At 43.2% G+C, this 15,081-nt stretch overlaps 1 protein-coding gene across 9 annotated transcripts in view; it reads left to right on the top strand.

Annotated features, from left to right (window-relative positions):
- The window catches only part of RREB1 (ras responsive element binding protein 1), a 121,967-nt gene that overhangs the window by 2,579 nt on the left and 104,307 nt on the right, over window positions 1-15,081 (top strand). The window lies entirely within an intron of this gene.

Genomic DNA, 15,081 nt, shown 5'->3' with positions numbered 1-15,081 from the left:
ATGCGGTGGATGTTTCCGACCGTTCCAACATCCAGCCCCATGCCTTGGAAAAGAAATTGCTTATTAACAACAGGAGCAGTTGCTAAATAACGCCGTGTTGTCACCCCTACAGTGCACAGTAGACAGCTGTTATGATGGCTGAAGTTTTTCGTTGAGGTCGGTCGTTTTGACACAAGCACCGAGTTTTGTTACCGCAGTTCCTGTTTTCCACAGGGTCAGCGTGCGTGAAAGGGATGCAGTGACTCAGGGTCAGGCCAGCCATATTTGTTTTAGGTTTTAATTTTCTCTTTGAAGACTTAAGGGTATATAGTCTTTTCTTGGTGTGCCTGCATAATGCCGATTAGCCTTAACGGGAGTTGGGTACATCCAGGAAAGAATAGGCCCTTTTGTTTGTTAGAAACCCAGAAACAGCATGAATCCATCATCCAATCAATCAGAGTACCAGGGCTCTCCCTCACCTGCCAGCAGGGACGAATCCACCCTCTCATGCTGCGGGGCAGCTGTTCTCGACCGAGTGTGGCCTCTTTTGCTCCCTCACCTTCCTCCTCCTGCCATCTGTATTTGGAGCTGAATTCATACCATGTAGTTGGTAAAACATCATCCTTTAGGTGCAATCGAGTAAACTTTTATTCTGCATTCATTTCCCAGACAGCATCTAGTTGTCAAACTGCTGTTTTTGCCTATCAGAAGTGATTATATATGTAGCCACTCATACACATTTCTTTTGATAACTAACAATCCTAAAGAATATATATATATATATTTGGCTTGGTATTAAGACATAGTATAAGAGGGTATTTGCTGACTGTTTTTCTGGGTTTTTGGTTTGGTTTTTTTTTTCCCCACCTGGAGCTGGGTGTTTGAAGCTTTACTTACAGATTTCAGTGGAATGAAGCACCTTATTCTGAGTCAGCTCACACAGGTTGTGTGCCCATTCTTAACTCTTTACAATATTCAGTGACCATCTGACCAAATGATTCTGAGGATTGGGAGATAACTTGAAATTTCAAAACTGGGAAAACTGAATTTCTTCATTAGCTGTTAGTAATATGTGTGATCTCTTTTGGTACCAAAGACAAGTGCAGTGCTTCCCAAGGTGTACAAACATTGACTTCTGTAGTGCTTTCCTCACTTCTTAAGGATATTATCACTTTGCCTATGTTGAAGTAACACTACAGTCATAGCAGTAGCTTGACTTTAGTCTGTGAAACTTTCTTCCTAAATAGAAATTGTTTGAATTGCTCTCTGTTGGATTGGATTTCTCATTTAAATAAAAACTGTTGATGTACTTACATTGTATAGATTAAAAACATACAGATAAATCCCTTTGGTTATATTCATTATCCCTTGTAAAAGTAGGTGGTGCTTAGAAGGTCATAGGATAAGTGTTGCTAAGCAGCTAAACAGAAGGATGCTAAAATTAACCTGAGTGTTTTTGAAAGGGATTCACTTTTTAAGTTGCAATAATTTTTAATTGACTTAAAATACACCTTTTGCTAGTAAGACCTCTGAAAAATAACACTTAGATGTATAAGTAAAGCTTTCCAGGGGACTGTGTCAAATGTTCAAGTTACCTACATATAAGAGTAATTCTACCCTCCCCCTAGTATGCCTAGATTTTACTAACATCGAGCCCTCGATCTGTGCCCTTTGCAAATGTCCTTCCAGAGTTATCTGTTGCTCCAGGAACATCTGATGTATGTTGGATAGCAGCCTGTAGGGACAGTCTTGGGAAAAAAGAGACTGCAAAGGTTCCCCGGGAACAGGCGGAAAACAAGTAAATCCTGTTAGTCTGAAATCTATGCATGTGTGGAAAAAGCCCCTTTTAACTTTTTGATGAATGATGCCTGAGTTTGGAAATCTGTGTTTTAGGTGTACACTCTTAAAACATGTGAAATCATGTCTTCCTCTCTCAGCACGATAAAGGTTGTTTTGAAATGAGTGTATTATTGGACTGTGTTACTGGACCAGTTTGCGACGGCTGCCTTGTTGATGTGGTAGCTTCTTTCTTGGGAGATAATTGTCTGTAGAGGAGGATGGCAGTGCTGCTTTTTGTCCTCCTGTAGGTAGTGAGAATGCTTGTTGCTCTGTCTTTTACCTTCTTTCTAAATACAAGCAAGATGGACAGTCATAGGGTTACAGCTTCAAAATATGCCTTTTCAACAGTATTCTACAGCTTGGAAAAGGGCCAGGAACTGCTTCATGGTTTTTTGAGAACAGCTTTATTATGGATGGAGTGCTCAGGTACCCTGCAGCTTTGCTGGAAAGTGTCTGAAGGAGCAGATGTAAACTTTGAGGGTGAGAAGGAATTGCCTTCTGAGACCATGCAACAGCTTTTTGCTTGCTTTGGGGTAGGAGATTTCACTTGACTAGTTGTTGTTCAGCAGTTAAAGCAGATATTCTTTGGGGAGGCATATGAGGAATCCTTTCTCTGTGTGCGTTGTTTTATTTTGTTTGGTTGGTTGTTGTTTTCTTTTTAATATACTACATAAACCAGTACCTATGGGAGCTGTGGCTTCCCCCTCCTCCCCGCTGCACTTTTAGTAGAATCTTTACAGGCAGTGATTTCCTAAGGCAGGACTTGGGTATCTTTGGGAATGTCAGTAGTCTCTGGTGATACTGTGAAAAATTTGCTATTTGTGTGGAGCCAGGACAGGCTTGAAACTTGCAGAGCTTTGCCAGGCCAGGTTTGGTTATCAGGGTTTGATTACAGATGAACATAGGTGAGGTTGGCTGAGGTGGGAAGTGCTGGCTCTGTTCTGGGGTACTTCTGAACAGGAATTTCAGGAGCATTGACTCTTTGTTCTTCTTTGGTGCAAGAAATCTGATGATGGCTTATCTTTGATGTCTGCCAGTGATGTTTTTCCCACCTGAAGGTGTTCCCTCCACCTCACCCTATACCACTCTGTTTTGAATAGCAACATTTGAGGGCCAGTGACTTTAAAGAGTGTGAACTTCTGAGACAGCAGTACCGCAGCATCTTACCCTCCTTCCTTCAGCATTTTACTTGGAGCAGGGTGACAAAACTTATTTAGAGCTTGTGCTAATGCTTTATTATGAAATGTTGAAAGTAGAAATAATTGCCAGCTAGGGCATATGCTGTGGGCTCCTGTTGGGTGGCTTGCTCATGTTGCGGCAGAAAAGGGTCAGAGCAAGGAAAAGGGCCTGGACAAAAGGGAGAAGAGTCAGTGGGATACTTGGCTCATGGCTGTGCTGGTATGAAACCTGTTAGAACAGCCTCCTGAAGTCAGAGAGGAATTGTCCTGATGTCACTGAGCAACGCCTGGACCTGTGCTTCCTTTAGAAACAACACAGGCCTTCAGGTGTATCCTGCCTTTTTTTTTTTTTCCTTTTTTTTTTTTTTTTTTTTTTTAATAATAGCATTTCAGCTTTCGGGTTGGTCAGCCTAGCAATCAATAAAGGTGGTTGCCTTTGACTAGGTGCTTTACAAAAATACGTAGTTGATGGGTGGTGACTGTTTATTCAGAGTGATTCAACTAAGTAAGGCTAAGGGAATCTGAATACCTCTTTAAAGATGGAGAGAGAGGCAGCTGTTTCAACAATAGGATTCATCTGCAGAGACCCAGGCATCCACAGAGGTGTTACAGCAAGGGAAAAGAAAAACTGTCAAAATCCCCCAGGGCACTGTTAGACTTCTGAGCTAAAACAGGTATTCCAAGGACCATTAGAGAAGGAGGCCTTTCAGGCCTTGATGACCTCTCCTGTCTCCTTTGCAGATCTTCCCACAGAAGCATGTGGAATGCAACTTTCAAATTCATTTTCCTGTATCTAACCTTCCTGAGTAAAAATGTTTTTTTTTGTTTAATCCTATTTACTTATTTCCTTATATAATCTCAGGATTTTGAGAGATCCTTTTCCTTTTGAAGAAGACATCCCCACATCCTGCTGTCTGAAATTTCTTTGAAGATCCATATGCACAAGGGATGTTATTTGTGTAGAGCTCTGAAAAAGTGTGGGAAAGGTGCTTGCACACAATGGCCAAGTGACTTCTCAGTGTAATTTCTGTCAGCTTTGAAAAATGGAATTTAGACTTTCAAGTCACTTCCAGTAAAAACTGTGTTAAGCATGTTGGGAATTTTCTGTGCTGATGTGTCCAAGTAACTTGTTAATTTAGTTATAAAAGAGAAAGGTATTTTATGATTAATAGTGGAATTGTCAGTCTCTCATACATGTAGAACTTCTCCCCTTGGCATCTCCTGGTCGATACTTCAACAGGTGTTAGCATGTGCTTTCTTGAAACAGCACAAATGTACTCGTAGGTGTTACGGGAATGGGGGCTTGCATCATCTGTCCTTTGAAAATGGAGGATGATCAGCCGTTGACAAACCTTTTTTTAGTTAATTTAGGTATGTGCTTCCTGTCTGAGGATGAGAGAAGCAAAAAGTTCATGTTGAAGTGTAGCTGGCCTTTGCTTTTATCGTATGTGATTAGCTGGCTTTAACTGGAGCCCTTGTTAGTCCTGTTTCATACAGCAGGTGATGTCAGTGTTCAGGTGTATCAGTATTGGGAGTGCTTTGCTCAGAGCTCTTGCATCACAGCAATAAATTCCGTTGCTGTGCTCAGGCTGGACTCCTTCACACTGGTAGCATTAGGGCTTGGATAAGGGAGAATGCTTTGGATTTTGCGCCAATAAGCAGCACTACTTCCTTGTTAATTTGGACCACTCACAGTTTTGGGTAAGGGAAAGAGCCTAGTTGAAGTTCCTCTTTTTGTTACACATGCTATATTTTCTTCATTAAATTAAGTTCATCACATCTGATTGCTCTTTGTGTTTTGAGAACATAAGAAGCAGCCAGGTTAATGAATACCTGTGTGCGGTTCCTCATTCATGTGTGCATTTTTTTTTCTGATGTTGATGCAGTTGCCAGTGTATTGAGGAAACACACAAGGTGTCTGTGGTGTCTTGTGCATGTGCTTTCCTGCTTCATCCCCTCCTTCTCCCCAAAAGCATTAAGGTATCCTTAATTGGTCTTCAGCTGGATAACTCGCAGCACAACTCACATACTTAGCTGTGTATACCTCCTTGTTCTTTTGGGTGGGAGGGCGGGCTGCAGAAGCAGTCTTGCTTTCTAAGCAAGACACTGAAGGTTCAGGAAGTGGAAGCACATGCCATAGAAGCCAGCTGTAGAGGAGCTGTAGCTGGATTACTAAGGGCTTCCATTTGTGTGGTTTGTCTTTATTTTCCAAGGGAAGAACTGTGAGTGCAGTAACAAATGCTTCCCTACAGAGATGTAGCTTGTGTCTTGTATTTAGTTGGAGAGTATATTTCTTTTGGTCTGTTTTTCTAACCACTGCAGGTATCATTTGTTCTCCTTGCTTATTAGATGGCCCAGCCAGGTGTTGCTAAGTACATCCCACTATATTTCCAAGTAAAGTTCAAGACTGTGGTCAGTGGCAGTTTCTGGAACAAGTCTTGGGACAACTTCCTAGCCTTTACAGCAGATAGGTGTCTTTTGTGCTTGGTAAGATCTTCTGTCAGTCTCTGAACTGTCAGGAGCCTGACTATCCATGTTGCAAAAGGGCAAAGAGAGCTGTTTCACAGTCCCCCTGATTCCCTGGTGTAAACCTGCTTTGTTGTTGGAAACTCTGGTTTTGTTCAAAAAGTGAGGAATTTATTTTCAGATCAGTGTTACCTACACTTTATGGGAGGAATGTTCTCCACCCTCTCTCTCCATTCCTCCTTTTTTTGAAATGGCAGTGTCTTTTTGCTGAGCTTGAAGTGATCACAGTGTTCAACTAAAGCAGGGGGTGAGGGAAATGATCCATACCTCAGAGTGGGTGCTGGTTACCTTGGGAGGAAGCCATGCAGATTATAAACTCTGCAGGAAGGATCTGGTGGATTCTGTAAACTCTGCAGCCTCAGTAACTGCAGTTTCAAGCATTTCCCAATCTCTACTTGCAAAGCTTTTGGAACTTGTAAGCTCTTTAAATCTAGTGACTGAGGATTTTCCATGGTTCCCTTTTCCCTCGAGAAAGGAAAGAAGTTAGAAATAAATGGTAAGATTACTAATTTTAAATGCTCAGAAGCCAACAAACGAAAGTTGAGGTGTTCACAGAACAATTAAGTGGACAAAGGTGAACCCAGATCATGCCCTGTTACAGTTGCTGTTCCACGTTTAATAAATCAATAGGTACGTAAATAGTAGGTAGAAGTGAAAATGTGTCTTCATTTGAATCAACAGCAAAATTCTTTCAGGCTTCTCTGGACTAAGACTTTATATGGGGTATATACAGCTGATAGCTCTTGAGCATTCATAGCATGAAAGATGCCAGGAAACTTTAAAAAAACCTGAAATACTAATAGTGTCTTTGTATTGTTTTGGAGTTTGAAATTCCTACAGGTGTAGTTACAAAGTCAGTGCATCTGTTTTAGGAGCTTGTTTGATAAACAGCAAACTGAATTTGCAATGTAATGGTCTATTTTGACTAAATTCTTCCATCCAGGTTTTGGGCATCATTGAAAGTGTGGCCATTGCAGTGTCCTTTTCTTAAATCCTAGACGTTTTACTTTCTCAAGTGTATTCACTCTGGTGACTAGGAGGAGGATGTGTCCTTCTCATTCCTGTCCTTCCCTGCAGGAAAAGGGGAGTGTAGAGAATTCTCCCCAAGGATGGATCTGGGACAGAGATGGCCCCTGTATGTTTGGGGCCAGAGTTTTTATTTGCACCATTGCGTAACCCTAATCTCCATAGAAAAAGATGTGGGTTAGTGGCATTGCAACGCCACATAGGCCACAGCCTTGCATGTGGCCATGGCCTGCCCGAGAGCCGACGTGTGCTAGCACTGCATTGTAGGTGTATTGATGCCTCCCTGGGGTTGTCCTGGAGATTCAGGACAGAAGGATCTGCTGTTGCCTGACTTTAGACCTCGTGTGTTGGCAGCTGCTCTTGTGCTTGCATGGCCTGAATCGACTGACTTGCAGTAAATGTTTCCGTTTGTGTGCTCGCTGTCTTTTCAAAATGATTGCTAAAAAGTATTTGGGCCAAAAATAATCTACATTGGACAAGAAGATGCCAGCAGCATGTGCAAATTGCATGCTGTAGTTACTGTCCCAGCTACTAATTCAAACAGAACGGCACAGATGTGGATTAGGACAGTCCAGGCTGCTGATTTAAAAATTTCTACCATTTCTGGTAATGGATGTTTATGTGAGCTGCCCAGTCCAAAGACCCAGGAAGTGAACTGGTGGTGGTCTTTGTTTAATTTCTGGTATACAGGTGCCAAGTGTTATGCTTTGATTTCCTACTCTGTAAACTCTTCGGGGCAAGGATCAGCATTCAATTACTGAGTTTTGAAAAGCCACCTAACACACTGTGGAATCAACCTGCACAGCACTACCTCAGTATAAATGTTTAATTATAACTATCTTCTTACCCCATAGTGGAGCCTTTCCAGATACCAAGGTAGAGGCATGCTGGGAACCTGCACTGCTCCTGCTGAGGTGTCTCCTTATAAACAGACAGCTTTGGTTGCAAAGCAGCATTTGGGCAGCTCTCATAAATTCCTGCTTTGCATATGAGAGACAAATTATTGATTTATTTGCTAGGTGATATAGGTGCAAGTATTTACACATATTCAGGGGTCTTCCTCTGGTTGTTCAGTTTAGAAGCAGATATGTTCCTAGCTTTAATATGTGTTTTAAACCGTCATAGTCAAGTCACACCCATCTCTCTCCTTTTTTGGTTTAGGTCTTTACGTAAAAATGACAAATGTCAGGGTTCTGAAATTAGGAAATTAGAAGAAGAAACTGGGAATAGAAAGATGTCACCCATTCAGTATGCCACCTTTCCAAGACTGAAACGAAGTACAGTTGCTGATTCTTAACCATTCAAAGTAATTTAGTTCTGTTGCCTTGAATGACTTGTGTTGTAGTTTTAAACTGAATTTTTAAATTATCCCAAAAGTGATGTATGTATCATTCGTTATGTTTATACAGCATAAAAGCATATGGAGTAATGGAAACATCTAGAAATCAGACCTCCAGAGAAGACTCCCATTTTAATCAGGTTACTTACTTGGATTAAACCAACCCAAATTTAAAACACGTGGGCTCATGTACTAAACTAGTTGCACTTTCAGCACTCCAGGGGTCCGTCTGGGAGTTTATTGGTGCCTTGTTGTAGTCTGTTCCAGCCAGCTTTGCAGAAGTAGTTTGGTGTTACTAAGGTTGGAATAAGCTGATGTCAGATTTTTGTCCACAGTGCATAGCAAGTAGAGGTCAAACACTTGTACAGCCGGTGATACTATGACTTGTTAAGAATGTACACAGCAGGTCGCTTTTCAAAACATCTTTTGAAAAGCAGCCTGTGAGAGCAGTGCCATGTAGAAGAGACATGCATCTTCCTCTGGCATCAGCAAATGGATGCATCCTATCACATTGGACTGCTGAGCATGTTTAGTCATGTTACTGTAATAAGCTCTGGGAACAGGAATGGGTTCTGCCCTGTTGTGCTTCAGGAAGATTTGAATGAATTTGACTGGTTTGTTCCAGGGAAACTCATGTTTCTATGTGCTGCTTTTGTGCTCGGTACAGAGAAATAAGGAGTTGACTTTGTTTTGTGGCTGAAGGAGTGTTTCTTTGCAGTTTAGGATTGCTAACATTACAGTACTTAAATTCTTATTCCTTTAAAGAGGTAAAACTAGAAGTGTGATTCCCAGAATTATCAGTGTTTCTGGTGCTGATAGTGTACAGACCTGTTTGGTTTTGAGACTCTCCTTTGCCCAGATAAACTGAGTATTAGGGACCTTTCTTGTGCTTCCAGCCATAGCCCTTCAGGCATCTCTATTTTTCCTGCCCTGGTGAATCATCCTCCAGCATACACACATGTAAATTTTAATCATGCCTTGGTGGGGGTTACCATCTTTATCCTTTTCTTTTTGTCTTACCCTGATAGGTCTCAAGGTATTTTCTAAATTTGCTGGGGTGGGTGTGTGTGGGTGTGGGGGTGTGTATATGCACGTATGTCAGTGGCAAGTCTAGATCAAGCCAAGCGCTGATCCTGCAGACACTTTAAACACAGATATAATTCTACTTAAGCAGGTTGTTCCTTTAAAGTCAAAGTACTGGCATGGGCAGAAGTTAGGAGAAGCGTTTCAGGATTGGGGCCTGCCTTTAACTTTTGGAAAAAGTATTCGTGACACAAGCCAGAATCTTTAACCCGTGTGAGCCACAGCTCCAAACTCATCTCACCAACTTCTGACCTACTTGAGGACACATGGCTTAGCCCAAGGAATTGTTGCAGCTCTTGTGGCCTGAGAAGAGTCGGTTTTGAAGAGAAGTGGCCAGAAATGTGGCCATGAACCCAAACTTCTTCAATATACGGTGTCTGCAAGAGTTAAATGAAAGTACTCCAGCAGCTCATGTGCTCTCTGTGTGCGCATACTTTCCTAATCTTGACATGGGGTCTGAGCTGCAGGCTCCGAGGGTGTATGTGAAGTTGGCTTGGCTGTCACCTTTTCACTCCCCGGATCTGGCTGCGGCTCAGCACAGGGACGCACCCCGCCGCTGGGATTACTGCCTGCAGAGAGCCAGCTGCCTAAAACCTGCCCCTGTGGGACTGGCTGGGCCGAGAGGTGCCCTGGCACACTTCTCCTGCCCTCACACTGCTTCCTGCCCTTGTGGGGAGCAGTAGAGGGAAGAAAAAGTGCTGCAGTGGCCCCCTTTTCCTGTGCCTGGAAGATGTCTTGCACCCGTCTTGTGCACTTTGGTTGATCTGGATGAGCTTTCTGCTGCTCTGCTATCATCATTTGGCTGGAGAATAGCTGCCTCCACGGATGGGTCTGCTTTAAAACAGGGGAACAGCTGTACCGAGCCGTGTCTGATGCTGGTGGGTTGTCCCTGCACATGGGGAGAGGAAGGGCAGAGCACGTGTTTTTCTCCTCTAGGTGACAAAGTCCTAAGGGCAACTTGGTCTTTGGCTCTCTGGGAAGAGAAACTGCAGTTCTTTCAATCCACAGCATGCTGTCAAAAATCACCGAGCATTTCTGACCATAGGCTGGAAATGAAAGCTGCCTGTCTTTTTTTCCACTTAGGTTTCTTTGGAAAGGCTGCCACTGGCCACCTTGCCCCACCCTGCAGACGTGTGGGTGGGAGTGGGGGTAGCCGGCAGGAGGGAACATCACCAAAAAGGCAGAGCGATTTGGCTCCTGGCCACACACAGGAGCAGGAACAGCTGCCTAGATGGCCCCCGGAGCCTCACTGATGTCAGCATAACCAGTGCTCCTTAAAACACAGCACCGTGTGTGGGGGGTGAGGAGGAGCAAGGCTGGGAGCAGCTTGAGGGGGTTTAGCAGTACATTAAACCACCTCCACAGTTCTTTTTGTCCCTCCTCTTCTAAACAGTCCTCTACTTTCTACAGGAATGGGAAGGGTTTGGGTGAGAGTTATGAGAAATTCATAAATGTAAAACAAGTTACCAAAAGCAAAGAGCAGAAAGAATATGCACTGTAAAATTTGCACGTGGCTGCAGTGTGTCTGTTTGCTTGGGCTTTTTCCTTTTGAGAGAGGTGTGGCTAGGAACAGTTGGGCACTGTTGGATAAATCTGCCAGTGCTGTTCCCTTGTGTGTCCCCTATGTTGTCTCTGAGAACCTGTCACACTGTGACAGATCATACTGTCAAACATCATACTGTGTTCGCAAAGTATCCGGCTTGCCTTGGGATGCTGTATGAAATACGGCAGGATGTGGCATCCTGCAGGGAGCATGTCATGAGTGCTTACTTGGCCTCCTGCGCGTGCTTGAGCAGAGGAAGGGAATGCACATCAGAAGAACACAGTTGTTCGCAGCTTCCTTCCACTCCCCTTGGTTGTTCCAGAGAGACGGCACTCCACGTCACCCGTGAGGTTTACCGAAGCTGCCTTTCCTGGTATGTTGACAACCAGGTTCTCTGATGGATATGCCTCTGCATTGTTAAGGGCGGGGGGAGCTGTCTCTCTGACTTCCATGATGTGGGATGCACAGTGCAAAATTACCCCTGTCATAGGTACTGGATGAATGTGAGTTCCTCTTGGGCCAAAGATGGCTTTTTCCAGTTTAATAGCTAACATAGCAGTTTCCAAAAGTCACAAGAGAATCTGACGTGTAGCTGGAAGTGCTGAGGGAAGAGGATACCAGCTTTTCCAGAACTGTGCAGCTCAGTCACAGAACGAGGTTGGACTGGACATGAAACTGGATTCCAGGGTGACGTGGTGATTGCAGCCTCTGCCGGCTTTGCTTCTTCCCACAGCTGGGGAGTTGATTTTCCCAATACGTCTGTGCCAGCACAGTCCTGCTGCTAGTCTTGTGGTGTTATCCCAACACAGAAGTTGTGCTTGAATTGCTTGCAAAGTGGTATGCAGCACGCAAATCTAGGCGACAGGGGTGAGCCAGCCTACTCGGGCTTCTTGCAAAGCTGAATTTGCAAAATGCTGTCTCCATCAAGGGCGATGTAATAATAAGTTGCAGAGATTCTGTCTTGAAAAACAAACAGCATAACACAGGCGTTGGGGGAGGAGGGTGTTGTGCTCTTTTTATAAGGCTCTTCCTTTTTGTTAACTCAGGTTAGCTTCACCAGTTGGATTAACTTTTCCTATATCGTTCCAGAATTCTTGTAGTAATTAGGAAAAATGACAAAGGGTCACGGCCCTCTTATGGGGCCGAGTAAGCATCGAGTCACATTCTTTTCAACTGGGACAGTGGCATGAAGAATTTCTTTACTGAAGGTCACAGAGGGAGACAGTAAGAGAGGCAGAAAAAGAGCCCAAATACTGTGAATCCAGTCCTGTGTCTCCACCATTAGATTGTGCTTCCTGTCTAGGCAGATGAACCCACATAAAAACCTTGGTTCACAAACAGATGACGTTCAAGTACTACCAGCATTGTAAAATATGGCTAGGACTAATACATTTGCTCTGACTTTCATCTTGAGTGCCTGATGAAACACCTGTAAGTATTTACATTTTAACACGAGCTTTTGTGCTTGTGAAAGCAGACAGTTTGACAGCAATGACCTCTCACACAAAAGCCTGAATAAGTGATGAACTTCCAACAAATCCATGACCTGAACTCTGCTGGATGCATATTGAAGGTGACAAGTTAATATGGCCTGTGGCAGTACCAGCAAGAGGCCTGGCTCTGTGCTGGGCTCTTCTGCTGGAGGTGGTCCACAAGTGAGCCTCTCACCACTATCCCTACCCAAAGGCCTGGAAGTCAGCATGCCTGTACTCGCCGGCTAGGTGAGGGCCTCAGGCAAATGTTTGATGCAGAAAAGACTTGATTTTTTTAGTGAAGGTTTCTCATCCTGCTGCTCTGTTCTGACCATGGGTGAAGCGCTTGGTTTATATTGCAGAGGAGGCAGAAGGGTGGATGTGTCTCCTCCCAAGCGGTGCCCTTCAGAGTCTGCTGTGCTTGAATTGAATTGAGTGGTAGTTAAAACTTCAATTATGGGCATCTCTGGAATTGGACGTGTCTCTGCTGCAAGCACAGTAACCACTGGCTGTCAGACAGGGATGACAGCCCTGGTACAGTAACCTCTGAAATCACCCTGACCTGAATCTTGTTGAAGCTGCGGCTCTGGCGACGTTTCCTCAGGACTGCCCTGTCCTGGAATGAGCAGTTCCTGGTACCTGCTTCTCCATTGAAGCTTGGATTCACAGCAGAAAGTGCCTCTTAAAACTGACAGAAACGTCTCTGGATCTGTGGCAGAAGGTGCTTTAGTTCTGTGCTAAACTCTGGAATAAGTCATGCTGTGGTTTTTGCCTGCAAAATGAAGATCAGAGGGAGTCCTGATTGTGTCTTAATAGCAAGTCAGATCTCAAACTTGTCTAGCCCAAGATGCTGATCGATGTGGATTTATCAAAAGAGAGTATGGCAAGAGGGCACCTATTAAGGATGCTTTTCTAATGTAGTCTATCAGCAATGTGCAGCTTCTGGAATCTCTTGACCCAAGGGTTATTAAATACAGTTACAGTATTTAGGTTCAAGAATCATTTTTTGTGAGCTTGTTCAGTGCCTTTTTGAACCTGTACTGACACTTGGCACGTTGTGATGGTGAGTTTTCCAGTTAATGTGTATGCTCTGTTGGGGAGGAGGTGAAAAATTTATTTTCTAAACCTGCTGTTTTATGCTTTCATTTAATACCATTTAGGACTTGTACTAAGGGAAATAGCAAGTATTCATTGTCTACCAACTTTCTCCACACCTTTCAGGATTTTCTGGACCTCTGCTGTATCACATCTGTGCCCTTCCTCCCAGATTGGAGTCCTAATTGTGTATCCATTATTATGCAGAAGTTGTTCCATACTTTTGATGATGTTCATCAACACTTTTTAAAGCTCTGGTTTGCCTTATTAACATCTATCACAGGCACATGCCAAAAATACTTTATTTGCCTAAATATTTGTTGCTGTAAGACATATGCTTGGACAGGCTTAAGAAATTTCCAGGTGCTGCCATGATTCTCCAGCACCTTTTTTGTGAAACTGTCTCCATGTTGGCAAGTTGCAGTCCGAAGATGCTGATTGGTGAGATTGTTTGCAGGTCTGGCTCAGTTACTTCCATCCTGATTGCTTGAGAGCTGCTTGTTTAAATGGTGGTTTTTTTGCTGCTTTCCTTCCCAAATATACTGCTGGTTTCCAAGAGCAATGTCCCCTTATCCCTCCACTTAATATGCCCCCCCTGCTTTCACCCTACAAATGGCAGCCTGAAGCATGCCCTGTGTATCTAAAAGCTTGGTGAATAAAACTTACCAGAGACAAGGGACATTTATCTTTGCTGGCTCTGGGGGTGTTTCTTTAAGTTCCGCTTAAACTGAGAGATACTACCCTCAATAAAGTTTGCCCACTTTCCATGCTTGCCTCCTAATTTGGGATGATGACTTGGATTCATCCATCAGTTCAGTCTTGGCAGGTATCACAGGAATTGTTTTGAGCTCACTGAAGTAAAATCAGCATATTCTGCAATTCTGCTGTGTTTCCATCCCTTTTTTTTATTTTTGCTAGTTGTCAACCCACTCATCCACCTGTAGTGTTGACTGGTCCATGTTGATGGACTTTGAGATTTTAGTTTTTGCAACTGGAACAATTTTGTTTCAGTACTAACCATAGTGCTAGTATTTACTTAGTTAGATTGCTTTACAAATCAGCGCTTGCAAGGCTGCCGAAATGCAGCCGCTTGTGGAGACAGAAAGGAGAGGTTTAGATCAGGTCATGCTAACCCCTTTCTTCCTCTGTGTGAAGTGCTAAACATTCTTCACTGCTGACATGGCCTAAAAAGGAACCTTGGCTTTTAAAGCCCTACCTTAACCTGCCCACCAAATGATGTGTACTACTTGATTTGTGTTTAGCTGATGAAAACTTTATTCCAACTTGCTTGAATTGGGAACTTAGTTGCAAGGGTGACACTAGTGATTTCAAACCTTATGGTAACAAAAGCCTTTCACAGAGAGAGCTTGGTTTTATCCAGGTTACTTACTCCCTGTATTAAGTCTCTCAGGATTGATGAAATGGAGTGGTATTAGGAGAAACAAGCCCTGTTCATCAGACAGCAGTGATTTATGATGATAATCTTTGAAGGTTGCTGTGTGTAAAACCATTCTAATAAGCTGTTCAGCACTTAATATTGAGCTCTGTGGGCTCTGTGAATTATATAATGTTTGAAAGTAGCAAGCATATGTGTTTGGAGTAAGGAGGCAGGGACTGTCCTTTTAAGCTATCAAGTTGTGGTTGTAGGTCTGATTGTTGAATTCAGAGCTCCTCTTGTATTGCTCTGCTGCTGCTCTATGCATTTAATATCATAAATTTAAATTTAGTGTTTAAAAGCCATGTGAGGAGCAAGGAACGGAGCACTAGTGTGGCAATATGCTTTGCAGGTGTCTCTCTGCTCTTGGGTGTTAGATCAGGAAAACCTAAAAATAAACATTAAATAAAGTCATTGTGTATGTGTAAGCAGGAGGGCATGTTTATGTTGCTGTAATTAGAAGTATTTTCTTGACTGCTTGTTTTCTTAGGGTATGTATTCAAAATAATAAATATTTTAAATATCTTAAAGGTATGCCTTAAAGTGCTAGACCAGAAAGCTGATGT

The sequence above is a fragment of the Lichenostomus cassidix genome, chromosome 2 (assembly GCF_008360975.1).
Source record: "Lichenostomus cassidix isolate B80296 chromosome 2, HeHo_3.0, whole genome shotgun sequence".
In the NCBI taxonomy this organism is placed as follows: domain Eukaryota; kingdom Metazoa; phylum Chordata; class Aves; order Passeriformes; family Meliphagidae; genus Lichenostomus; species Lichenostomus cassidix.
This window is presented reverse-complemented; position numbering and strand designations above follow the sequence as displayed.